Below are 27,462 nucleotides of genomic sequence, written 5' to 3' on the forward strand. Positions count from 1 at the left end.
CTGAGCCGGCTGTCAGTCAGTGCCGGGGGTGCGGTAACTGCTGCCGCTCTCTATACACTGAGCGGTGACTGTAGCTGTGCCGGCCGAAACTCTGTGACTGAAAGGTGAACACTGCCAGGTGGAATAAGGTTCATTTTCTCCCAGCAGCGGGGCTCTCAGTGCTGACACCTGGCAGGTTATAAATGATATTAACTTGCAAATTAACCCCATATCTGCAGTCTATTAGCATTATTATATGACAGGTTCCTTTTTAATGGCACTGTCAGGCTGTGGGTTAAATGTCAGCAATCTGAGCTCACTCCACAGACGCGCACCTGGCATCCTCCATGTATGAACACTAGATATCAGGAACGGGTTAAAGAGACATCAGAATGCACGGGATGGGGTGTTGTAGACTCAAGGGCTCAATGAACGCAAAATGTCAGGCGGTCCGCTCTTCCTCTTCATGGGGTCTGAGCAGAACGATATAAGTGGGATGGTGACGCAGGTGTTGGCCCTGCAGGGACATCGGGCCGCACAATGATGGTAATAATCAGTGTAAGTCTCCAGTAAAGGGTTGTTCGTTCAGTAGAATATGTATTATGGGGCTTTTCTGTGGAATCTGCCCAGACAATCTCTCCTTGGCTTCCCGTGTCCCTCAGTCAGCGCCCATGACCCCGGTGCCTGCTCTCTAGTGTCCTCTTATATTACAGTGAAAGGCACTAACCGCTGTGTACCGGGGGCTCCCACAACACCGTCCTCCCAAGCGCTGTCACAGTCAGCCGTACACGGGCACTTTCCTCCTTCAGATACAAAGAACTTTCCGCGCACTTTCTGCCTATTTTAGTGTTTATATTGAGGCGAATGTTGAGATTTTTCTCTATTTAAAGAAGAATAAAAACGCAGTAACTCGTCTCTTAATAGGAGGACGGCAGGTTCTCTCCTCTTAGGCTCTGTTCACACTGGGCGTTTTTGCTGCTTTTTATGCTAATTTTCAGCCTCGTTTTACAGCACCAGCTATGTCTGTGAGATTTCAGAAATCTCATGCACACAGCTTGTTGCTTTTGTCCTCAGTATTTTGGGCTTTGCATGGCTTCTTGGACATAGAGCAGGTCACTTCTTTCCTCATTTTTTCAGTGTTTTTCACCCACAGGCTTGAATGGGTGATGAAAAAATGCTGCAAAACGCACCAAAAGCGCAATTATCATTTTATCAGCATGCACAAGAGACAAACCTAGCATGCCAAAATCACCAAATAACCTCTCATAAAACAAGCAGAGAAAAACACAAAGAAAATCTGTTTTTTTTTCTGCAGCTGCTTTCCTGCCGAGAGATCAGGTTTTACTGCAGAAAAACTACACAGCAAAAACGCCCAGTGTGAACTTAGCCTTAGAGTGATCCCAGCGGATCCTGTCCAGGAGGGAGGCCGTGTCCTCATGGTGACATCATGAGCTCTGAAATAACAATCACTGGTAAATGGTAACCGTCCTTCCCCCAATCTCCATAACGTGAATTAGGAGAGAAGAAACCGCTGGATAGAAATGTGGAGCTTTCTCCAGCTCCTCTGTGGTTCCATCCCTGGTGGAGGGAAACTTGGAGAAGTTGTGTTTCTTAGTGCGGCTCCTCCATCTGACTGACGAGGGTCTTCTCTGTCCCTCTCCTCAGGGTCCTCATCCTCCGGGTGCAGAGCAGAGAGCATTAGGCTTTGGCCTCACTGATTATCACTTCATACTTGGGGCCACAATGTTCTGGGACCTCGGTACCGGTGGTGAGGACCACAACAATGTAATTTAGTCCCTGATACATAAACCTAGAATTACCGAGAGACGTGTCTCATATATAGGCCGGGAGCACACATGCGAGAAACTCGGACGAGTCTGGAATGTTAATACCGGCAATCGGGAGCGGAGCGTGTGGCTGCATGTATTAAAATAGAACTCTTTCGCCACAATGATCAAAGGTATGTGTAGAGAAAAGTGTCACAGGTTTACCACATCAGAGAGGGGCCAGAAGACCACCGCATCTAAGTTGACGCACTCCTGCACTAAATAGAAACACTTTTTCTTCATATTAAATGGTGCAGGTGTCTGTCAGCAGTGCAGGGGTTAAACTGTTTAGCTTGTCGCTATTATCTATAGCTTCCTGTTTGGAGGATCTCGGCTGTGCTATATCGGCCTCTGCCCTCCTACATATTCTCACCTCTGGCAGTATGGATTGCCAGTATTAAGTCTTGTGCTTCCTGGTGAGGAGTGGAGTATTCGGTGTTTGGTAGAGGGGTTTAGGAGAGTTCTGTGACTGTTGCCTGGTGTTACGGTTGTGTGTTATGATTGAGTCACTGTAGGAGGCAGACACAAAAATAGAAGCTACGTCCAGAAAACCAGAGAAGTTGGCAACTATCAGATTGCAGACCCCTGAACCTATCAACACAACTAGCAGTAGCCGTGGGGGGTTCCTACGGTGCCCTAGACCCCTCGATCACAGCCGGAGAGCTAAATAGCCTAAAGACAGAAAAGGAAATCTAAACTGCCCCAGAGCAGACCCCAAAGTAAAAGACAGCCCCCAACATATAATGACGGTGAAGCAAGATGAAAAAACACTCACACAGATAGAAAGATAGGCTGAGCAAACGATGGGGCCCAAGCTAACTAAACAGAACAGGAAAGGAAGGTTGCTGTCTGCAATCTGCCAAAACCCTATCAAAAACATAAGCCAACAAGCTGATATGGAAAAAGACCCTGAAGCAGCTAGGCTTCAAAAACTAAATCAGCACTCAGGTATTTTCAGAAGACAGAGCTAAAGGAAATCAGCTCACCCCAGAAGGGAATGGCAGAAATCCAGAAAAACAAAGCAAAACAAAGTCAAAGCACAAATGCAAAAAGCCGAGCAGAAAACTTAGCTTTAGAAGAGCAGGAATTCAGACTGGTCTCCAAGGATCCCACAGAGAAATCACCCGCAGGGCAGAAGGGCGTCGGCGGCCTTATATCCAGTCAGTAACTCCACTCAGCCAGTCATCATCATTAGGCTCAGGTGTTTGATAATCAGGCTCACTACCTTTCTTTACCAGAAGAGGGAGTTCATCGGGCCTCAGTAGTGAAGGGGAAAATGAACTCACAACAGTTGTGTGCATAGCTCCCATCAGTCCTATTTTTACCATCCAAATCCCTCCCGTGTCTCCCTCTGTTGTCTGTGAGTGCATATTTTGTATGTTTGGTACTTTCATTTATCCTCTTAATGTTCTTCCTTTTTTTTCTGGTTTGTGTATATACATACACTATTCTTCCTCACTTCCCAGGGAGTGGGAGGGGACAGGTAAAGACTGATTCAGGAGTGCTGCAAGGTATGTGGCCCCTACATCTTCACCATCAGATGTAACCTGGGGAGCAGTGATAGCTAGGGCACCACTAGCGTTAGGGACAGAGTGGGGGCCTCGGGTTATCAGGTAACAGACTAGTGACAGTAACACTGGCCCATATTATTTTTGATCCATCATAGACCATATTACTACTCTGGATGTACAACTGCAGCAGCTCAGTGTAGAGGTTGCAGATCTTTGCTCTTTTTTTTGTAACACCTAAATATGTCCGGTTTGGGGACTGCGACTCCCAAACAACCCTGGTAGAGCTCAAGGTCGCTTTTGCCTGACAGGTTCTCTGGAGAGTGTGAAAAGTTTTTTGCTTTTAAGGAAGCCTGTAAACTATACTTTTTCTTGTATCCTCACTCCTCTGGTGAGGAGCAACGGGTGGAGATCTCAGTTTCGCTCTTTCAGGATGGACTCCCAAGCCTGGTCATTTTCTCTTCTGAGCAACTGTCGCTATAGATGTTTGAGGAATTTTTTTGGGCGCTGGGTCACATGTACATTGAATGCGACAGTGCACTTCTGTTATGAGTTCGTTTTCCCCTTCACCATTGAGGTCTGATGAACTCCCTCTTCTGGTGAAGGAAGGTAGTGAGGTTGATTACCAAACACCTGAGCTGGGAGAGGATGACTGGGCGACGGGGATCTCTGACTGGATATAAGGCAGCCGACGCCCTTCCTCCTCGCTGGTGATTTCTCTGTGGAATTCTAGGAGACCAGTCTGATTCCTGCTCCTCAAAAGCTAAGTTTTCTGCTTTGCCTTTTTGCATTTGTGTTTTGGTTTTAGTTTGCCTTGCTTTTCTGGATTCTGCCATTTCCTGCTGGGGTGAGCTGAATTCCTTTTTTGTCGGTTGCTCTGTCTTCAGAAAATACCTGAGTACTGACATAGTCTTTTTGAAGCCTAGCGTCTTCAGGGCCTTTTTCCCTGTCAGTCTGTTGGATCTTATTTTCATAGGGTTTTTTGCGGATTGCAGACAGCAGCTTTCCTATCCTGTCCTGTCTAGTTAGCTTGGGCCCGCCCCATCATTTGCTCAGTCTATCTTTCTATCTGTGTTAGTGTTTTTTCTTCTTGCTTCACCATCATTATATGTTGGGGGCTGCCTATTGCTTTGGGGTCTGCTCTGGGGCAGTTTAGATTTCCCCTTCTGTCTTTAGGCTAGGCAGTTCTCCGGCTGTGATCGAGGGGTCTAGGGCATCGTAGGAACCCCCCACGGCTACTGCTAGTTGTTGTTGATAGGTTCAGGGGTCTGCAATCTGATAGCTGCCAACGTCTCTGGTTTTCAGGACTTAGCTAGCATTTCTGTTTTTGCCTCCTACGGTGACTCATTCATAACACATGTCATAGCCAGTTAATTGAAGGGTTATCGGTAACCCTTGGTCTCCCTGGAGGCAGCCATGTCTCTGCAACCTGGGTCTGAGTTTACCGTGGAGCCCATGCAGTTGGGTGGGGTGGAACGTTCTGTGGGTTCAATAGTAGTTCAGCATAAAGGAGGAGTGTTGTTTTTTTTTGGTGGAAAGGGTTGTTTTGTGGGTACTTGTCCTTCCTCATCCCCCTGTAAACAGCTGGCGGAAAACTAAGGAGCCCTGGTGTGTACTCATTTATTCCCTTGGTAGATCTCAATTTTGTCTACTGGCCGAGATCCATCTCGGCAAAGAAAAGGTGGTAATTTCTGCATTCTAGACAGTGAGGGGTGGTTTTATTTGATCTACGCCAGGTTCATCCAGGCCCAAGGCCTCAAACCCCAAGTATTGTTTAAATCCATACCCATTATCGCTATTGACTCTGCACCCTTGAGCCGGTGGTATTTTACTCAGGTCGATCATATGTTGCATTTACAGGTAGTAGCCATGCACTCTGACTGTATAGACTGTTATGTGCTAGAGGGCTTGCCTTCTCCTGTGTTTTTTGGACTACCTTGGCTTTTGCTACATAACCCTGTGGTAGACTGACAGACTCGGGAGGTGGTTAAATGGAGCGAGTATTGCCAAGAACACTGCTTGGCCTCCCTGCTAGCCAGGGTGGGTACCCAATCTCTGCCTGAATACATGTCTGACTTCAGGGATGTGTTTTCATAACCGGGGTGTCAGGATCTCCCTGCACATTGTCCTTGTGATTGCGCTGTTAAAGGGAACCTGTCACCTCGTTTTGCCGCTATAAGCTGCGGCCACTGCCTTTCGGGGCTTATCTACAGCATTCTGTAATGCTGTAGATAAGCCCCCAGTCTGACCTGAAAGAGAAGAAAACAAGTTTTATTATACTCACCCGGAGGCGGTCCGGTCCGATGGGTGTCGCAGGTCTCGGGTCCGGCCCATCCATCTTTATGTGATGTTGTCTGTCATGGTCTGTATGGAAGTTCTTGTCTAGTGCTTCATGGGTTAATGCTGTTGGCCTCTCTCTGGCTGTGGGAGGGCTTTAAATAGCCTCTTTTGGGCTCTGTCCATTGTCAGTGATACTTTTGTCCTAGGCTGAGTTACTGACCCCGTGTATCTGTGGACACTGTTTGCTTCTGAATGCTCGCTTGTGAATGATCCGGTCTGTTTACGTTTCTGAGTGTTGCCTTCTGATTCTGTACCTCCTGTAGCTCTCTGTTTGACCCTTGCTACGTCCCTGACCTTCCGTCTTATCGCTCCCGCCTGGTACCTCACTGCTTTCTTTCTGGTTCTGACCCTGGCTGGTTGTTGACCACGTCCTTGTCCTCTTCCTCTGGTAACCGCGCCGTCCTCTGGTCTTACCTGTCTGACACCTCTTTTGGCTTCCTTAGCCGGTGCTCTCCGGGGCTCCAAGGTTAGGCTCCGCCCCCAGCCACTTCCACGGCGGTCACATGCTTCAGGTCCTGTACACCTCTTGCACGTCTCACCACCGCAGCCGCGCCACATCTCAAGAATCTCCAGGCTCTGCCAGCTCAGCTCAGAACACTCGCACTGACTCAGGTGGTAAGTACAGTGCCGTATCCCTGACATTGTCATCCTACTTGCTTCGTGCCGAGCTCCTGCGCAGGCGTTCTGATCTGCCCTTTTGAGGGCAGAACAAAGTACTGCAGTGCGTAGGTGCCAGGTGCTTTGCTCTGTCCTCAAGGGGGCAGATCAGAACGCCTGCGCAGGAGCTCGGCACGAAGCAAGTAGGATGACGACATTGCATGGAGATGGGAGGCGCCGGACCTGGGACCTGTGACACCCATCGGACCGGACCGCCCCCAGATGAGTATAATAAAACTTGTTTTTCTTCTCTTTCAGGTCAGACCGGGGTCTTATCTATAGCATTACAGAAAGCTGTAGACAAGCCCCAAAAGGCAGTGGCCGCTTCTTATAGCGGCAAAACGAGGTGACAGGTTCCCATTAATCTTATTCTTGGGGTTAAGCTGCCAAAGAGCAGGTTATACAGCATCTCTGGACCAGAAAGGCAGGCCATGAAGGACTATCTCACTGAGAGACTAGCAAAGGATGATATCAGACCACCTTCATCACCCGTTGCTGGAAGGTTTTTCTTTGTCAAGAAAATAGACAGGGGGTTCCGCTCTTGCCTAGACTTTCGCAAAGTCAATTGGATCACAGTCCGTGATCCATATCTTCTCCCTCTCATTCCGGACCTGTTTAATCAGATTGTGGGAGACAAATAGTTTTCTAAACTAGACCTCAGGGGGGCTTATAATCTCATTTGCAGCAAGGAGGTGGATGAGTGGAAGACAGCCTTCAATACACTTGAGGGACACTATGAGAACCTAGTGATGCCGTTTGGGTTGTCTAATTCACCTGCCGCCTTCAACACTTTGTTAATGACCTCTTTAGTCACCTGGCAGGCAGGTTTGTTGTGATCTACCTTGATGATATTTTGATTTATTCACCTGACCTTGAGACACATGAGTTACATGTGAGGTAGGTCATTCAGATACTCAGTCAATAAATGATTTGTCAAACAGGAGAAATGCATGTTCTCGGTTCAGGAGGTACTGTTTTGGGATCGTCCTGAGGACCGAAAAGCCTCACAAAGGTTCTTGGGTTTCGCCAACTACTACTGAAAGTTCATCAAAGTTTTTTGGTGATGGCCAAACCTTTGACAGGTATGATCAGGAAAGGGACGGATGTTTCCAATTAGTCCAGTCCAGCCCGAGAGGATTTTGATACCTTGAAAAGATGTTTTGCGTCTACACCAATCCTTATAAATATTTTCTTTAGGTAAATTGTTCATACCTGTGAATCTATGTCTAAGTTGAAAGTGAACCTCAAGCTAAACATTCCCAAATCCTGCAACCGTTCCTCATAGGACATAGTTTGCAGACCGGTCACCATTCTGGTCGCTCTTCTCTTAACTTTCTCCAGTTTGTTGATGTCTTTTTTAAAATGTGGTGCCCAAAATTGTACACTGTATTCCAGATGAGGTCTGACCAAAGAGGAGTAGAGGGCAATAATGACTTCATGTGATCTAGACTGTATACTTCTGTTAATACATTCTAGAATTGTATATTGCCTTTTTTGCTGCTGCATCACGCTGTTGACTCATGTTCAGTCTGTGATCTATTAGTATACCCAAGTCTTTTTCCCATGTGCTGTTGCTTAGCCCTATTCCTCCCATTCTATATATGCTTTTTTCATTTTTATTGCCCAGTTGTAGTACTTTGCATTTTTCTCTGTTAAAAACCATTCTGGTAGTTGCTGCCCACTTCTCCAGTTTATTTATATCTTTTTGAATCCTCCTTCTCTCTTCTCTAGTATTAGCTATTCCTCCTAGCTTTGTGTCATCAGCAAATTTAATCAGTTTACCCTCAATTCCTTCATCTAAATAATTGATAAAGATGTTGAACAATACAGGGCCCAGGACAGAACCCTGTGGTACCCCACTTGAGACATTGTTCCAACTGGCTGTGCAGCCCCTTACGACCACTCTTTGGGTCCGATCACTAAGCCAGTTATGAATCCACCTAACAGTTACTTTGTCCATTCCACACTTATTCATTTTTTCAATAAGGATTGTGTGAGATACTTTGTCAAATGCTTTGCATAAGTCAAGATATACTATATCTACAGCATTTCCATGATCCACCCAGTCAGTGATTCTGTCATAGAAGGAAATTAAGTTAGTCTGACATGACTTATTAGTTACAAACCCATGCTGACTCTGTTTAATCACTTCATTCTTATCCAGGTGCTTACATACATGTTGTTTAATAATTTGTTCAAAGATATTTCCTGGTATAGAAGTCAGATTCACCAGCCTATAGTTCCCTGGGTCCACCTTCTTCCCCTTTTTGAAGACAGGAGCAACATTTGCTCTTCTCCAGTCTTCTGGGACTTCTGTTCTCCAAGACTTTTCAAAGATTATGGAGAGGGGTTCAAAAATTTCTTCTGGTATCTCCCTTCAGTACTCTGGGGTGTAATTCATCTGGACCTGGAGACTTGAATTCATTTAGTTTAGCTAAGTGTTTCCTCACTATCTTTCTGTTTATAGATATCCTGAATTCTTCTATTCCCTTAATAGGACAGTGGAGGTCAGTTGATGGTACATTTCCTTTCTGATAGAAAACATGCAAAATAGGAATTATATTGAATAATAGCTAACTGCTTATTATTTTTTTGCCCTTTGGATTGGTCTAAGGGTTCAAGCTACAACATTGTTTACAATTATACCTGGATATGTATTAATCACTATGGCTAAGTGATATTTTTGTGCATTTTTATGTGCGTTGTTTTTGATTTTTTTCATATAAAGGGCTCTAATTTTAGCATTAACTATTACAAGTTATATTTTATTAATCCTACCCTGCTTTCCTATAATACTTTAGATTGGTAGCCATTTTGATTAATTGCTTGTGTATATTCATACACTATTCCTCCCCACTTCCCTGGGAGGGGACAGATAAGGGCTGATTCAGAAGTTCAGCAAGGCATGTGGCCCCGGCGTCTTCACCATCAGAAGTAAGCTGGGAAGCAGTGATAGCTAGTGTGACGACTCCTGGAGTGGACCCTCTGGGTCGTGATACCTACCCACCCAGGGCAAGCTGACCTAGTGAGGACCATCCCCTATAGAGGGAGCGTCAGGGGCAGACCCAGGGGGTAAGGTACCACGACTGCTGGAGTAAGGTGGCCGGCTCACAGAAGAAGCAAGAGAGTGCAGGAGGGAACAGGTAGGATACAGTAGTGTGCCAAGTGTGGACTCAGGGACACGCTGGGAATAGGATTGTGCAAGGCAAGTACACGGTGGTACGCAGGGTTCAGGACAGTACAGGGCGTGTATACAGGGGCACGCAGGGTTCTGGACAGTACAGGGTGTGTATACAGGGGCACACAGGGTTCTGGACAATACAGGGCTTGTATAAGGAGGCACAATGGGTACAGGAGTGCGTATAGCGTGCACAGAGAGGCATGCCCGGGTAAGAGACAAAGTAAGGTGTGTGCTGGGAAGCACGCCTGAGTATAAAGCAAAGCAGAGTGAGTGCTAGGCAGCACGGTAGGGCACAGTGTGGAAACAGCGTGTGCTGAGAAGCACCTCAGAGCACAAGGCAGAAGCAGAGCGTGTGCTGAGAAGCACGGCAGAGCACAAAGCAGAAGCAGAGCGTGTGCTAAGAAGCACGACAGAGCACAGGGCAGGGGACCTGAGTGCAGAGTGCTGACAAGCAGGGACCAAGCAGGTCTAGCTAGGAAGCACATCAATAATGAGGTGCCTCCCATAGGAAGAGGCAGCCTGATATAGGGCATGAGTGCTGGGACTTCCGGGTCAGGTTCTCCGGGACCATAGAGATGACGGGGATAGCGCTGCTGCAGTCAGGTCAGAGAGTTGAGCGCATGCGCGCTTGACAAAGCAGTGCAGCCATAGGATCAAGCACGAGAGGTGCACGTGCGCACCTGACGAGAACCCCGGAGCGGCTGCGGCATTGGAAGTGGTGACGTCAGGCGTGGAGTCCCGGTCCCGGGTGAGCACGGCGTGACAGGGTGCCAATCGTTGGGGATCGGGAAGGACCCCCCTGGCCCAGGGTTATCTGACAAAAAAGGCACAGAATTTGAGGAAAAGAACATCTCAGCCAAAAATTAAGCATGGGGTGGATCAATCATGCTTTGGTGTTGTGTTGCAGCCAATGGCTTGGGGAACATTTCACAGGTAGAGGGAAGAATGGATTCAATGAAACCAAAAAATTCTTGGTGCAAACATAATACTGTAAAAAAGATGAAGGTGAAAAGAGGACGAGGATGGCTTCTACAAATGGAGAATGATCCTAAACACACGTCACAATCCGCAATAGACGACCTCAAAAGGCGCAAGCTGAAGGTTTTACAATGGCCCTCACAGTCCCCTGATCTGAACATCATAGAAAATCTGTGGTGAGACCTCAAAATAGCAGTGGATGCAAGACGCCCCAGGAATCTCACAGAACTGGAGGAATTCTCCAAGGAAGAATGGAGAAAAATCCCTCAAACAAGAATTGAAAGAGTCTCGTCTGACTACAAAAAGCGTTTACAAGTTGTGATACTTGTAAAAGGGGCCGCTACTAGGTACCAACCATGCAGGGTGCCCAAACGTTAGCATTTTCCCATTTTCCTTTTTAAAATCTGAAATATGAAAATATATATATATTTTTTGCCTAAAATACAAAGGAAATGTGTCATCTTTAATTTTAGGCCTTTTAGAGAACATTTAATCTTCAACTTGCTTAACTGTCCACAGTAATAGTAAATTTGTCCAGGGGTGCCCAAACTTTTATATGCCATTGTATTTTGTAACTGTGTATTTTCTACAGATGAACTCATGGAAGGAAATCCACCAGGAAGATGTCCCTGTCCTCTGTATTCCCAGGACTGTCCACAGAAGAATCACAACATCCCGGAGGATCATCAGGTAGATGACACTGAGCTCTGTACCCCGGATCTGTATATGGGGGACATTTCTGATCGAGGTCAAAGGTGTAATAGATTTTGGTGTTTTTTTTTGTATCGTGCTGATTGTTACAACTGATATATCAGGAGGAAGATCCGACTAAGAATAAAGTGAAGGATGAGACAGAAGAAGAAGCGATGACGAGGAGGGATCAGCTGTGTGTGAGTGGTGGGAAGGAGATGCTGGTAGATGTTTCCACAGGTATGTAATAATGACCGACGTGTGACAATGATGACTGACGTGTGATGATGACTCGTGTGTGATATTGTGTAAAAGTCTCCGTTGTAGTGATACTTTGTCCGCTGTCCACATCACAGCAGAAACATCCGGTGATGGCGCGGCTGCTCCTGTACAGAGTCTGGCGGTGCACCGACGAATAATGATTTAGAAAGCACATTTTTAATTTTCCTGATAATACCTTTTTTCATATTACTTCCATCCTTTACTTACATATTTTCTTACACAAGTCCTGTGCTGCCATATAAATGACCTGAAATTGTGATTCAGACAGAACCTCGGCTGGAAGATTCCCGATATTGAGGCAGATGGAGGCACTGTGGACGCCGTCTGTCCTATGATCCGATGGTGTCTATCTTTTTAGGCTTGCATAAAAGCACAGTGAACCAGTGTTGTGCACCTCTGAAAAGAAGGACACCACTGAACAGAGTCCACAGTAACTCTGCTGCCTCATTATAGTGAATGGTTCTCTCGGGGATGTCATCTGAATCACATATTTTGTAGATTTAGATGGAAACCCCAATGTAAGTGCTCAGTGTAGAGCCTCGCAGGATAAATGCGATCCTAAACGTTCTTTACCCCAAAATGCCACCAACAAAAGCTTCTACTCAACCTACACAAAAAACAAGTCCCCACTCAGGTTCCTTATTTGCTAACAGAAATATCGGGGATGTCCACAATGTCAAATAGCGCTTCTTCCCTCCTGAGTCTCGCCATGTGAGTAAGCAGTACTGTACAGACACATATGGGGTATAGCCATGTTCAGCATAAATTGTGTAACCCCTTCAAGACCTTGGAGTTTTTCGTTTTTCTGTTTCCGTTTCTTGTTCCCTGTCTTCCTAGAGGCATAACTTTTTTTTTATTGTTTTGGTCAATATGTCCATGTGAGGGTTTGTTATTTGCAAGATGAGTTTTACTTTTGAACTACATAATTGGTTTTACCATATTGTGTACTGGAAAACGGGAAAAAAAAAATACGAAGTGTGGTGAAATTTCAAAAAAAGTGCAATTCACCAATTGCTTTTTTTTTTTTTTTTTTTTTTAAAAGCATGTTCCCTAAATGCTAAAACTGACCAGCCACTATGATTCTCCAAGTCATTATGAGTTTGGAACCCTTCTCTGTGTAGCAGAAATGCTCATCTGCTATGAGGGCCGTCCACAGGGTGGTGCTCATAGCAATCCGACATTGACAACAACAGGGGTCCCCTGCAGACCCCAGGTTGTCGTGCCAACCCATCGGCGGGGGTTTTGAAGTGCTTCTGGTGCAAGCATGTTGTCAGGTTAACAACGGCATTTAATATGTTAACAGCCGTGTCTGGATCACAATTCCACCCCCCGCTGTTATGGGCACATGTCAGCTGGTGAAATCAGCAGACATGTGCCAGATAACAAGCGGGCTCAGCGCTGGACCTCCCATGGAGTGCGGGGACACATCCTATGATGTACCTGTATGTCATAAGTCGTCAAGGGGTTAATTTTCACAGTTCAGTGTCTTATAATTTTGTGAAGCACCTGTGGCTTCAAAATGCTCACCATACGGTTACATAAATTTCTTGAGCGTTGTAGTTTCCAAACTGGGGTCAGTTGTGGGTGTAAATCAGGGGCTCTGCAAAAGCGACATGCCGTCCGCTACCCATTTCAAACGCTTTTACACACCAAATATGCCCAAACATTAGTTCGCCCCCACACATGGGGCATCTGCATCCTCCGGAGTAAGCGCACAACAGATTGTATGCTCCATTTTCTCCTGTTACCCTTGTGAAAATGAAAACTTTTGGGATAAAGCAACATTTTTGTGGGAAAAAGTTACATTTTCATTTTTCCTACCAAATTGAACACTGCTTTAATTCCTGTGAAGCACCTGAAGGGTTAATAAGCTTATTGAATGTGGTTTTCAGCACTTTGAGAGGTGCAGTTTTTTGAATGGTGTCGCTTTGGGTATTTTCTGTCACATAGGCCCCTCAAAGTCACTTCAGATATGATGTGGTCCCTAAAATAAAAAAATTGGTTTTGAAAATTTTGTTGGAAAAATGACAAATTACTGATAAATTGTTAAGCCTTCTAACTTCCTGACAAAAAGTTACAGTATGTTTTATAAATGATGCTGATGTAAAGTAGACATGTGGGAAATGTTATTTCTTAACTATTGTTGGTGGGATAACTATCTGGATTAAGGGCCCCAAAATTTAAAAGTTTTAAAACTGCAAAATACTCAACTTTTTTGTCAAATTTTTGATGTTTTTATGAATAACGCAAATAATAATGACCAAAATTTACCACTAACATGAAGTAAAATATGTCATAAAAGACAGTCTCAGAATCGGTGTGATGTGTGGAAGCTCCAGAGTTATTACCACATAAAGTGACAGTGGTCAGAATTGTAAAAATGAGGCTTGGCCATTTACTTACATAATGTGCAAAGTGGCTTGATCCTGAAGGTGTTACTGTGCCTTCAGTGCTATTGCAGACGTCTAAGGTTTCCTATCCTGCCCTTAGGTTTACTGAGGACATGATTCCAGTGGCTGCAGCTTGACTGCTCCTGGATGTAGGGCCGCCTTTGTGATTAGTCACTCATTTGTATACAGTACTGAATTAAAATTCCATTTTTAATTGCATGGACACTTTTTTACTTTAAGGGCATGTTAGGAAGCTTGCTACAAGAGTGAATGGCAATGGTGGTACATTAAAGGGTTAAATGACTGGTTCCTTTAAGCTCTGTCTATTTGCTGTCTAATCTATGCGACCTGTCACGACCCTGTTTTTGGTGTCCCGGGACCAGGAGCTCCTTCCCTGTCCCTAACCATAGGGACACCCTAGCTCTCTCTGTTCTCCAGATTACGTCTGAGGGTGAAGATGCCAGGGCCATGTACCTTGCCTTAGCTCCTGAATCTGCCCACAGTCTGTACCCTTCCCTCGTCTTGTGTGGGTGGGGGTAGTAGTGTACCATAATACAATAACAAGAGTAACCAGGAAATACCAACCAGGGTAACGGAAAATACTGAACATACAAATGTACTCGCACAAACAGGAATGCATTGGTAAGTGGAGGATGGGGTAAAAAACAAAGTAGGAGAAGAAAGGGAATTATCATACACTGGAAACCTAGCAACAGGCACATATAAATCCACCAAACACCTTCTCCAATAACAACCACCAACAACCTCTAGCCATGCATCATAAGCAACTCTGACAGTGAGTGCTAGCCTGGGCCCAGATTATATTCAAGATGGGACTGGCTAACAGTGCGCAGCTGAGAGCCTTAGCTCCAGTAGCTCTCAACAGCAGATTAACTCATGCACTACTAAAAGAAGCTTACACCATTTAATATGAAGGTGAAGTGCTTATAATCAGTGTGTTACGATCGAGGACGCAGCATGGCTTACTAGCCAACACTCCAACGTCGTTTAACCATAACGACGATGGGGTATGCGCCCCAGGTGATCATGGAATCTGGACCACAGAGGGAGACCGTCCCATCACGGGTTGACGCAGTCCAGGGACATCTGGCACGTCATCCCAGGAGGACCTCTCTCTTGGCCCACAGGAGAGTCACAGGCACAGCAGGAGAACATCAGACACCGACCTCAGGCAGACTTCACATAATGACAAAAGCAATCACGGGTAAGACCCCAGGGAACCGGCAGGACATCAGAACATAAGCAAGACACGGATAGCAGAGGTCCAGGAACATTGGCACTACAGCACTGGGCATCGGTAGGTCAGGTCCAGGGCTCACTGGTGGGACCGTCACCAGGGAACAAAGCTGGAGACTCCCGGGAACCACGGAGGAGGAATCCATCCAGGAACACGTGCGGGACTGACTCAATAGCACAAATTGGACCACCAGGACAACGGACTGAACATCAGGACACAGGCTGGACGTCGAAACACGGATGAGACATCAGGATTCAGGTAGGACATCAGGACTCAGGTAGACATCAGGACACAGGTAGGTCATCTGGACATCAGGTCACAGGCAGGACTTCTGGATATCAGGACATCTGGGGACAAGGCGAACATCAGGACATCAGAACTCGGATCTCAGAACACTGGCATCGGACTCTGGACATCAGGGTCCGGACATGAGGCCGCAGTCATCAGGCTCCGGACATCTGGCAGCGATCAGCAGACTCCGGGCATCAGGCAGCGAAGGATAGGATCCGGACATCTGGTGGAGGACGTCAGGCACCGGACATCAGGCCATGGTCATCAGGCTCTGTACAACAGGCCACAGTCGTCAGACTCCAGACATCTGGCAGCGACCTAAAAAGGAACTCAAGCGGTCTGGTGCAAGCACCGTCGGGTTGGACTGGAGCTGACTGGGGATTGCACCGAATAACAAGCTGAGTACAGAGTAGTAGAAACTCAGCAGAAACACCGGACTCGAACTTCCAAGATGAACCCAGGTATATTCCCGGAACGTCAGCGAAAAGTCACAGTCACTGGGTACAGGGTTCAAGACACAGAAGGACTTCAGGAACAACACACAGCACGAATCAGGACAAGGACTCTAGTACCAACACATAAACAGGGCAAGTTCAGGAACACAGACATCAGCTGTCCCACAGCTGATAACAGACTGAACAGAAACGGATCTGGGTACTCTGCCCCCAGAGCAGGCGGAAAAACAAGCATCAGCTTTCTTAGAACTGAACACAGGACAGGAGCTGAACACTAAGCACACAAGGCGAAACTTAATGCAAAGCTCTGGCAACGCCCCAAAGGGTATGGGAACTTTATATAGGAGCTGCCCCACAGCGATAGGCTGTTAGCAACAATTCAAGCACACACCCATTCCTCATAAAAGCAGGGGAGGTATGGCTGCATGCACCCTAAGCACAGCCAGAAACAAATCAGCATAGCAAAGGACACCTGGCAGCTGCTGCAAGCCTGGATACACATGGTAAGTCAGGCACAACTACAGAGGACCTTGCAACCCGCGGGTAGCTTCCACAGGGGTAGCCAGGGACTGCACATGCGGGTGGTCATGCAGCGGAGACACTCACGCATGTACGGCTACGCAGCGGAGCCGGGAACTCCGCAGGATCCATACAGGTAACTGACAACAGCCTTCCAGCTCATTATGGGGAAAGGAGCGAAGGGTTAAAGCAGAAATATGCAGAGTAACGCCGGTTAAGCAGAGTACAAACACAGCGGCGTTACACCGTGCAGGAATAGGAGAAGTCAGACGCTGCAGTCTTCTGGCTTCTCTCAGTCGCAGTAAACACATGAACACAACCCCTGACTTGTGCCATTGTCACCAGTTTTTAAGTGTTATTCACTTTACCCATCATTGTGCTAATATTATGTGAAATAAGAAAACAAAGGTGTGAACTGGGATCTAGACTGGTGTGCATGCAGCATGCAAGTACGTTCACACTGGCCACTGAACAGAAAAAAAAAAACAAAGACAGAAATATAATGATTGAAGTAAATAGCAATAGTGCATGAAAATAATGTAAAGGACTTGGTTAACATGTTTTCTCCTTCGCCTCATTGGGGGACACAGAGACTGTGGGTGTGTGCTACTGCCGTCTGGAGGCCGACACTAAGTATACAAAAAAACAAGTTAGCTCCTCCTCCGCCGCATACACCCTCGCCCCGATAGCGGGCGGAAACCAGTTTTTGCTTAGTGTCTGATGGAGGCACACGCAGTCTGGGTCTCTCCAGACTATTTTTTTTTTTTTTTTTTAACATTTTCTTGCTATGAAGAGGAGACTGGGGCGACGGACCCTATTGAAAGGGTCCGATCTCCCCCAAACATCAACGGGCGAGCACGCGCGAGTATCCCTCCGCGTATCCTTTCCCGCACCGAGGGACATCTCTGGGACTTTTCCCCAGACATCTATTTTTCTTTTTTATTTTAAAGAAGATATGACAGGGGCAACGCATCCTATTGAAAGGATCCGATTTCCCCAAACCATCAACGGGCGACCACGTGCGAGTGTCCCTCCACGTTCCCTCTCCCGCGACGTGGGACAGTATGCCAGACTTAGCCCTGTCCATCCCTAGGTAGCGAAACCATGGGCTTGCAGAGGCACAAGACTAGTCTGTGCGGCCCCACAGCTACGCCAATCGGGTACTGCATGGTGGCGGACGGTCCCTCTCCTCGCCCAGCCAAGGCTGACGGAGCTAGGGTGCCTGCACCGTCCGAAGATGCGGTTTACCTCAGGGTAAGCAGGGCTCCTGGGCAGCGGGAGGTCAGGGCTGCAGCGTACTTTCCAGGGGCTGGAGCGGCTCCCCTCTCCTGCCTGCAGGCAGAGCAGGAGGGCTTCTTCGGGGCAGCGACGTGTTCCCCTTCTCCCTCGCCAAGGCGCTCGGTGGCCGGGCGGGGGAAGGAGCACGCCGGGCTGAGTAGAAGGCCCGCCCCCCGTGCGGCGGGCGTGCAGGGCCGAAATTTAGCCCGCGGCTTGCGGCCTAGGCCGCGGGGAAGGCCCGCCCCCCGATGGGGCAGGGCCGAAATTTGGGCCGCGGTGTTGGCCTAGGACGCAGGGGAAAGGTCCGCCCCCCAGCGTGACGTCGGGTCCGGCGCCCGCCCCCCAACGACGTCAGATCCAGCGCCGCCCCTGGATACTGGGCGGGCGCTGGACAAAATGGAGGCCCCGGCGTCAGAATGGGGTAGGCCGCGGTCAGGAAGCATCGCAGCCTACCCAGGGAGACAGCAGCTGGGAGCCTCCAGACGGCAGTCGAGCACCAGCAGCAGCACAGGAGCACGGGGAGGCAGCCGGAGCTCGGGTAAGTGCGACCCCGTCTTGGCCACACTAGGGCAGGTTGTCCTCCTTCTCCTCATACCCCTGGATGCCATATAAAAAAAAAAAAAGACATAATATATAGAAAAAGGTTTTTTCCGCAGTATGTCTGGAAAAGGGAAGAAGCACACCTTCCTTTATACCGCATGCATTTCCTGTGGGGCTGTGTTCACGCGAGCACAGACCATTAAGATATGTGAGGCCTGTAGTTCCGAACGCGCCCAGGATCCCTCCCCGCCAACGGAGCCCAGGGGGTCGGAGCCCCCGGAATGGGCGTTATCTCTATCTCGGTCTATGGCTTCACTTACGAAGGCGATCGAGACCCTTCAGGCCCCGGATAGGGGTAGAGACAACGGCTCTCCGGTTTGGGAAGGTTCATCCACCTCACTTGAGCCGCCGGCCTGCAGGGGCCGTACCCTCTCTAAAGAGACGTACAGGGAAAGGACCCATATGGCGTCTCCGGGCCCCTCCGGTGCTTCGGCATCTGTGAGTGCGGCATCTCGCTCTCCATCACCATTGTCTGAGAGCGAGCAGAGTTCGGATGACGATAGGCAGGAAGCCTTGGATCTGGATATTCCCGGGTGTCGGGAGACAGTGGACAGTCTCATTGAGGCCGTCAATCAGACTCTTGGTATTGAGGAGGACGTCTCCCTGGCCGCAGGGCATAAGATATCTTTTAAAAAGGCCAGGCGCCCACATAGGGTGTTTAGCACCCATCCTGAATTCGAGGACACGGTACAGCGGCACAGGGAACGCCCAGACAACCGTTTTTCAGGGCAGAAAACGCTAGAGACAAGGTACCCGTTTGCACCAGAGTTCTGTAAAGAGTGGGCAGCATCTCCGATTGTGGATCCCCCAGTGTCGCGCCTGGCTTCAAGATCATTGTTGTCGGTGCCTAGTGAGTCTTCCATTAAGGACCCCACGGATCGGCTCATAGAGGGTCTAGCCCGCTCGGTGTATGAGGCATCGGGGTCAGCGCTTTTGCCTTCCTTCGCAGCTACATGGGTGGCCAAGGCCATGATGTTGTGGTCGGAGTCTTTGAACAAAGTCCTGCAGGACAGAGATTTGCCGGTAGAGGTGTCTGAGATAGCAAATCAGATCTCGATGGCAGGAGACTATCTAATTAATGCATCCTTGGATGCGGCTAATTGCGCGGCGCTAGCCGCAGCAAACGCTATCGCCATTAGGAGAGCCTTGTGGCTAAGGCTATGGCGGGCCGATTCGATTTCTAAAAAGTCGTTAACATCTCTGCCTTATCAGGGTAATCGGCTTTTTGGGGAGAAGCTAGACAAGCTTATTTCAGATGCCACGGGGGGGAAAGAGTAGCTTTCTCCCACAGCAGAAGAGCAGGCCGCCCTTTCGTCAACCACAGGCGCGCTTTCGGGCATTTCGCGCCCCAGGATGGGCATCAGCGCCCGGTTCTACTGCCCCGGCTCGTTACAACCAAGACAGAGAGCGCCAGGTCACGTATAGAGCCAACCCGCTGGGGAGGATGCGGGGCCGTCCACCCAGGTCAAGGGGAGCTAAGTCTCAGAGGCCCTCTACAAAATGACTCGAGGCATCAGGTACCAGAGGACACCAGAGTAGGCGGTCGTCTGCTCAGGTTCTCCCACGTCTGGGTCAAGGTGGCACACGACGCATGGGTGGCGGAATTGGTGTCATTCGGGTACAAAATAGAGTTTATCGGACACCCTCCAAGGAGATTTTTTCAATCCCGTCTTCCCAAATTGCAATCCCAGGCAGAGGCATTGCTAGGGGCCATCAGGATTCTTCTGCACAACAGGGTCATTATCCCGGTACCAGAGGGCGAAGAGGCCCAGGGATTTTATTCCAACCTGTTCGCAGTCCCCAAGAAGGACGGAACAGTAAGACCGGTTTTGGACCTAAAGCTCCTAAACAGGTTCATCAAGGTCAGGCACTTTCGGATGGAATCCCTCCGGTCAGTGATATCGGCCATGGAGCAGGGAGAGTATTTGGCCTCAATCGATGTCCAGGATGCCTACCTGCACATCCCTATTTTTCCTCCGCATCAGAAGTTCCTCCGTTTTGCGATAAATGGCCGGCATTTCCAGTTTGTGGCTCTGCCGTTCGGGTTGGCCACGGCACCCAGGGTTTTCACGAAAGTGATGGCGGTCGTTATGGCCATTCTTCATTCTCGGGGCATAGTAGTGCTGCCATACTTGGACGACCTGTTAGTGAAAGGATCGTCTTTTCAGGCGTGCGAGGAGAATGTCGGCATTACGCTGGATACCCTATCCCGCCTGGGATGGTTAGTCAATGGGAAGAAGTCATGTCTTACCCCGGCTCAGAGGATTCCATTCCTGGGGATGATTTTCGACACTTCCTAAGGGTTGGTGATTCTCCCTCGAGACAAGGCCCAGGCGCTCCAGCGAGGGGTTCGGATTCTTCAGCGGCCAGGCCCTCACACGATTCGATTTGGGATGAGGGTGCTAGGAAGGATGGTAGCAGCAATAGAAGCAATCCCGTTTGCGCAGTTTCATCTTCGCCACCTGCAGCATGCTCTTTTGGCAGCATGGGACAGGAGTCCTTTCTCCCTGGATCATCAGTGCAGGTTGTCCTTTCAGGTCCGGCAGGCACTGCAATGGTGGACGCGCGACTCCTCTCTCCTTCAGGGGAAACCCTTTCCTCCAGATCAGTGGTTGGTGGTCACAACCGACGCGAGTCTTCTCGGTTGGGGAGCAGTGTTTCGTCATCACACAGCACAGGGGCAGTGGTCTCCCCAGGAGGCCCTTCTGCCGATCAACTTGTTGGAGATTCGAGCAGTGCGGTTGGCGTTGCAGCATTTTCAGCACTGGCTAGTGGGTCGCCCAGTCCGGGTCCAGTCAGACAACGCCACGGCAGTGGCGTATGTGAATCACCAGGGAGGCACGCGCAGCAGGGCAGCCATGCGCGAGATAGAACACGTACTTCGTTGGGCCGAGAGGCACCACTCAGTAATTTCAGCGGTCCATATACCAGGCGTGGAAAATTGGGCAGCAGATTTCCTGAGTCGGCAGGGGGTCGCGGCCGGAGAATGGTCCCTGCACCCCGAGGTTTTCCAGCAGATTTGCCAGCGGTGGGGAACTCCGGACGTGGATCTGATGGCTTCCAGAGAGAACGCCAAGTTAGACAGGTTTGTTACCCGGTCTCAGGACCCGCGAGCGATTGCAGCGGATGCATTGGTTCTTCCGTGGAGCCAGTTTCGGCTCCCGTACCTTTTTCCCCCTCTGCCTCTTCTCCCGAGGGTAATCAGGAAGATCAAGAGGGAGAGGGTTCCGGCAATTCTGCTGGCCCCAGTCTGGCCCCGTCGAGCCTGGTACGCGGATCTAGTACAGCTCCTCGCAGACGTGCCATGGCGTCTACCGGAACGGCCAGACTTACTGTCCCAGGGGCCGATCTACCACCCGAACTTAGGGGCCCTGTGTTTAACGGCATGGCCGTTGAGTCCTGGGTCCTGACCCAGGCGGGGTTTGGGCGTGAGGTGGTAGCCACGATGATTAACGCCAGGAAGCCGGCCTCGGCGAGAATCTATCATGGTACTTGGAAAGTTTTCTTTCTCTGGTGTCGAGAGCACGGGGTTGCGCCTTTGGCCTTCTCGGTTCCCAACATTCTGGCCTTTCTGCAGTCAGGCCTGGAGGCAGGTTTGGCTCCGAGTTCCCTGAGGAGACAGATCTCGGCCTTGTCTGTTTTGTTCCAGCGAAAGATCGCTAGTATTATGCAGGTCAAGACTTTCATTCAGGGAGTCTCGCATCTACTGCCCCCCTTTAGAGCTCCCGTAGACGCATGGGACCTTAATCTGGTGCTGGGGGCCCTGCAGGAAGCTCCTTCTGAGCCATTGCAGGAGGTCGGATTGCCATACCTTACCAGGAAGGTCGTGTTTTTGGTAGCAATAACCTCTATTAGGCGGGTCTCGGAGCTGGCAGCCCTATCCTGTAGAGCCCCGTTTCTGACCTTTTTTAAAGATAAAGTAGTCTTAAGACCACCTCCGCCATTCCTGCCGAAGGTGGTGTCCTCGTTCCATATTAATGAGGACATCCTTTTTCCTTCATTTTGTCCAGCTCCAGTACATAGAGTTGAGAAGGCGCTCCACACGCTGGACCTGGTGAGGGCACTCAGGAGGTATGTGTCGAGGACAGCGCCTTTTCGCCAAACAGATTCGTTGTTTGTGATTCCTGAAGGGCGCAGGAAGGGGCTCGCGGCCTCACGGTCGACCATAGCCAGATGGATTCGCCTTACTATTCAAGAGGCTTACCGTATTAGAGGCATGCCGGTTCCACCTGGAATCAGGGCGCACTCGACTCGGGCAGTGGGCGCCTCTTGGGCGCTTCGGCATCAGGCTTCGGCAGAGCAGGTATGCAACGCGGCAACGTGGTCAAGTCTGCACACGTTCGCTAAACATTACAACGTACATACGCAGGCGTCGTCGGATGCGAGCCTGGGTAGGAGGATTCTCCAGGCAGCAGTGGCACACCTTTGAACAGGTAGGCATGCGGTGTAGATTGATGAGTTGCTCCCACCCAAGGACTGCTTTGGGACGTCCCACAGTCTCTGTGTCCCCCAATGAGGCGAAGGCCTAGGCCGCAAGCCGCGGGCTAAATTTCGGCCCTGCCCGCCCGCCGCACCGGGGGGCGGGCCTTCTACTCAGCCCGGCGTGCTCCTTCCCCCGCCCGGCCACCGAGCGCCGTGGCGAGGGAGAAGGGGAACACGCCGCTGCCCCTGCTGCGCCGAAGAAGCCCTCCTGCTCTGCCTGCAGGCAGGAGAGGGGAGCCGCTCCAGCCCCTGGAAAGTACGCTGCAGCCCTGACCTCCCGCTGCCCAAGAGCCCTGCTTACCCTGAGGTAAACCGCATCTTCGGACGGTGCAGGCACCCTAGCTCCGTCAGCCTTGGCTGGGCGAGGAGAGGGACCGTCCGCCACCACTCAGTACCCGATTGGCGTAGCCGTGGGGCCGCACAGACTAGTCTTGTGCCTCTGCAAGCCCATGGTTTCGCTACCTAGGGATGGACAGGGCTAAGTCTGGCATACTGTCCCACGTCGCGGGAGAGGGAATGTGGAGGGACACTCGCACGTGGTCGCCCGTTGATGGTTTGGGGAAATCGGATCCTTTCAATAGGATGCGTTGCCCCTGTCATATCTTCTTTAAAATAAAAAAGAAAAATAGATGTCTGGGGAAAAGTCCCAGAGATGTCCCTCGGTGCGGGAAAGGATACGCGGAGGGATACTCGCGCGTGCTCGCCCGTTGATGTTTGGGGGAGATCGGACCCTTTCAATAGAGTCCGTCGCCCCAGTCTCCTCTTCATAGCAAGAAAATGTTAAAAAAAAAAAAAAATAGTCTGGAGAGACCCAGACTGCGTGTGCCTCCATCAGACACTAAGCAAAAACTGGTTTCCGCCCGCTATCTGGGCGAGGGTGTATGCGGCGGAGGAGGAGCTAACTTGTTTTTTTGTATACTTAGTGTCGGCCTCCAGACGGCAGTAGCACACACCCACAGTCTCTGTGTCCCCCAATGAGCGTCTCGGAGAAAAGGATTTTACGGTGAGTACTTACAAAAATCCCTGTTTTTGTTAAAAAAAAAATGCAAAATCCATCCCACCACGTCACGGTGACCGTAATTTGGACAGTCCTAATTCTAATATTAAAAATGTTACAGTTTGTCAAGTGGCATGTCGTTGTCTTCCTTATTACTGGTCTTTTCACTGACTGGTGTTTTCATTGTAAGCTTCATAAAATATATTTAGAAATCTCTTTTGTGTTGTAGATTAGATGTGATTTTTTTTCATTCTTTCATCCTCATAGGAAATCCTTGTGAGAATAACGGTTTATCACTCAATTGTAAAAAAGAAGATATCGGGAAGCAGTCTAATGGAGAAAACCTCATTACCCTTCATGGACCTCCTGGACTTCACAGTTCTTCATTTTCTTATTATCCACCTAATCATGAGGAACCCTCTCCTGAGCAATCTCACATTGTTACCACAATTCCAGGTGACAAAGTGGATACAAGATTTCAGTGTGACAAGCAACTTGCAAAAAGCTCAGATTTTTTAACACAAAGAAAGCACAAAGGAGAGAAGCCATACTCCTGTTCAGAATGTGGGAAATGCTTTACAGATAAATCAAAATTTGTTATACATGAGAGAATTCACACAGGAGAAAAGCCATTTTCATGTTCAGAATGTGGGAAATGTTTTTTCTATAAATCATATCTTGCTAGACATGAGAGATTTCACACAGGAGAAAAGCCATTTTCATGTTCGGAATGTGGGAAGTCTTTCACGGTTAAAACATATCTTATTAGACATGAGAGAATTCACACAGGAGAGAAGCCATATTCATGTTCGGAATGTGGGAAGTCCTTCACATTTAAAGGGGCTCTTATTAGACATCAGAGAATTCACACAGGAGAAAAGCCATATTCATGCTCAGAATGTGGGAAGTCTTTCACATCTAAAGGGGATCTTATTACACATCAGAGAATTCACACAGGAGAAAAGCCATATTCATGCTCGGAATGTGGGAAGTCCTTCACATCTAAAGGGGATCTTATTGCACATCAGAGAAGTCACACAGGAGAGAAGCCATATTCATGTTCGGAATGTGGGAAGTCCTTCACATTTAAAGGGGCTCTTATTAGACATCAGAGAATTCACACAGGAGAGAAGCCGTATTCATGTTCGGAATGTGGTAAATCCTACACAGATAAAGGGTATTTTATTACACATCAGAGAATTCACACAGGAGAAAAAACATTTTCATGTTCACTATGTGGGAAGTCCTTCACAGATAAAAGGATTCTTAGTAAACATCAGAGCATTCATACTGGAGAGAAGCCATGTTCATGTTCAGAATGTGGGAAATGTTTTAGAGATAATTCAATGCTTGTTAGACATCAGAGAATTCACACAGGAGAAAAGCCATTTTTTGTTCACGTTGTGGGAAGTCCTTCACAGATAAAGAGAATCTAATTAGACATCAGAAAATTCACACAGGAGAGAAGCCGTATTCATGTTCATTCTGTGAGAAATGCTTTACAGATAAATCAAGTCTTATGCAACATGAGAGAAGTCAGAGAAGAGAAGCCGTATTCATGTTCAGAATGTGGGAAATCTTTTAAGTATAAATTATGTCTTGTAAAACACGAGAGAAAGCATCCAGGAAATAAACTGTAATTATGTTCTGTGTTTTATAAATGTTAATAAACATTGCTCAGCATAAATGAGTACACCCTTTTGATCTGTAAGATTTTAATTAATATCTCAGTAAACACAAGAAGGATGTCTAAAATTTTGTCAACGCTGAGTTTCATAGAACATTTTTTTTGGAATAAGAACATAAAAGTAAGGTTAATAATATAAATTTAATTACAAAATCTTCAGTTTTACTCAAATTAGTTGTTTCAAAAATTAGTGCACCCCAAAAGCTGCATCTAGCATTTTGTAGGGTTTCCATGATTTTTAAGCACAGCATCAAGTCTTTGTAGGCCTGAAATTTATAAGTTGGTGACATAATACATAATCTTTCTTTTCCTTCTTCAAGAACGAGCGCTCTTGGAGTCTGGATGCTGAATGGAAAGTGATGATGAGTTTGTCTCTTCAGGATTCTCCATAGGTGTGTGGTTGGGTTGAGATCAGGAGACACTTGGCCACTGAATCACTTTCACCCTGTTCTTCAGAAATACAGCAATGGCCTTAGATGTGTGTTTTATATCATTGTCTTATTGGAAAGTGCTGGTCTACCAAGAGCACGGAGTGATGGCAGCATCTTCTCTTTCACTGTAGAGCAGGATATCTGTGAATTTATGATGCCATCAATGAAACGTAGCTCCACGTAAGGACACTGCCACCACCATGTATAATGTAGGTACCATGCATGTTTCACTGGATTTCTCACATTAACAATGTCACACAGTTTTGAAGCCATCAGTTCCAAAAAAAACATTTATTTTGGTTTCCTCACTCCAGAGTCCCAGGAGTCTTCATATTTATTATGTGTTGTGGGGCTGAGAACGTCCCTAATGTGTCCCCTATGCGGAGACTTAAGTTTCTGACCGTGCACCCCACATATTGCAGAGGGCAAGCTTCACACTGTATGATGTCAGTGACGTGTGGAGCTACAACTAATGAGATATTAATTATATTATTCTGTTTAGTAGATGAAACCTTTTTGCTTTGGGCACATACTTGCACAAACCACATTTAGGTCTACCACATTCAATAAAACCTGTAGTATTTGTCACCCATGTGTCGGCTGACTTTCTTGTTAAGCTAGGAGATGTTACCGGTAATAACGTGTCACGCTGTGACTGTCTTTGGTAAGGAACGGGGACCTCACACTGTCCCTGGAACTGGGACCTTATCTATCCCTGTCCAATGGGACTTTTGAAGGTAGAGAGGCCCGACTCCGACCTTACTGTGCTCCAGTCAACCCCTGATCTATCCTCCCCCACCCCATGAGGCCTGGGACAGAAATAGAAGGTAAATAAGACACGAAGGCAAAACGGATAACAGAAAGCAACAAACACCAAAGGGAAAGGGGTATTACGGTAATGCCACTCATCTACTTACAGACGTAGACACAGGAACGTTTCTTCTGTAGGTTTATTCAAACACTGCATAATCCAGGCAATAACACAACTGTGGCCTTTTCTGGCAAAACGGAAAAACAAACGATAATGTGTAGAACAGTCCGTATGTCTGAGGTGATCCCCCCCGCTCAGGGTGCAAGCAACAGCGTCCAGCACAGTTGCACATAAACACTTCTCTGGAGCTTCCTGCCTCCAGATCCACAGACAGGGAAAATAAACTCAGTGGTCAGGTATTTAACTTGTTGAACCACAGCCTTGGGGAGGAGATATGGTGCGTGACCATCCCGCCCATCTCTTACAGCCACTCACAAAAAAAGCCCAACCCTGTCATGGCTGATTAACCCCTCTCAGCACATGACATGCTGGAGCAAAAGTTCTGGGTATCCAAATCACGGAAGATAGCAATGTTTGTGATACATATCTCCCGTCACATTGCCAGTGACCCTGTCACAGTATATAGGGAAGGATGAGAATTTACCAACCAAATGGGAATAGGACAATAAGGAAAGCAAACACCCGAAAACAACACATAATCTCCAGTAGCAACAACAAACTCCTATTCAGCACAGCGACTCCAAGCGGCTAAGAAGCAAAGATTTCATTGTCAAGATAGAGATGGTCTGGGCAGATTTTATAGGGAGACGTAATGACCAGACCAGAAGAAGCAGATGATGGAGCTGCAAGTTTCTAACCAGC

The 27,462-nt window shown here is 48.1% G+C and overlaps 1 pseudogene; it reads left to right on the plus strand.

Moving 5' to 3' along the window:
* Positions 1-25,412, plus strand: part of LOC141054894 (uncharacterized) — a 31,577-nt pseudogene extending 6,165 nt beyond the window's left edge.
* The last annotated feature ends 2,050 nt before the right edge of the window (positions 25,413-27,462 follow it).

This window comes from Dendrobates tinctorius, unplaced genomic scaffold, assembly GCF_039654945.1.
Source record: "Dendrobates tinctorius isolate UK_male_01 unplaced genomic scaffold, ASM3965494v1 ptg000180l, whole genome shotgun sequence".
Taxonomy (NCBI): domain Eukaryota; kingdom Metazoa; phylum Chordata; class Amphibia; order Anura; family Dendrobatidae; genus Dendrobates; species Dendrobates tinctorius.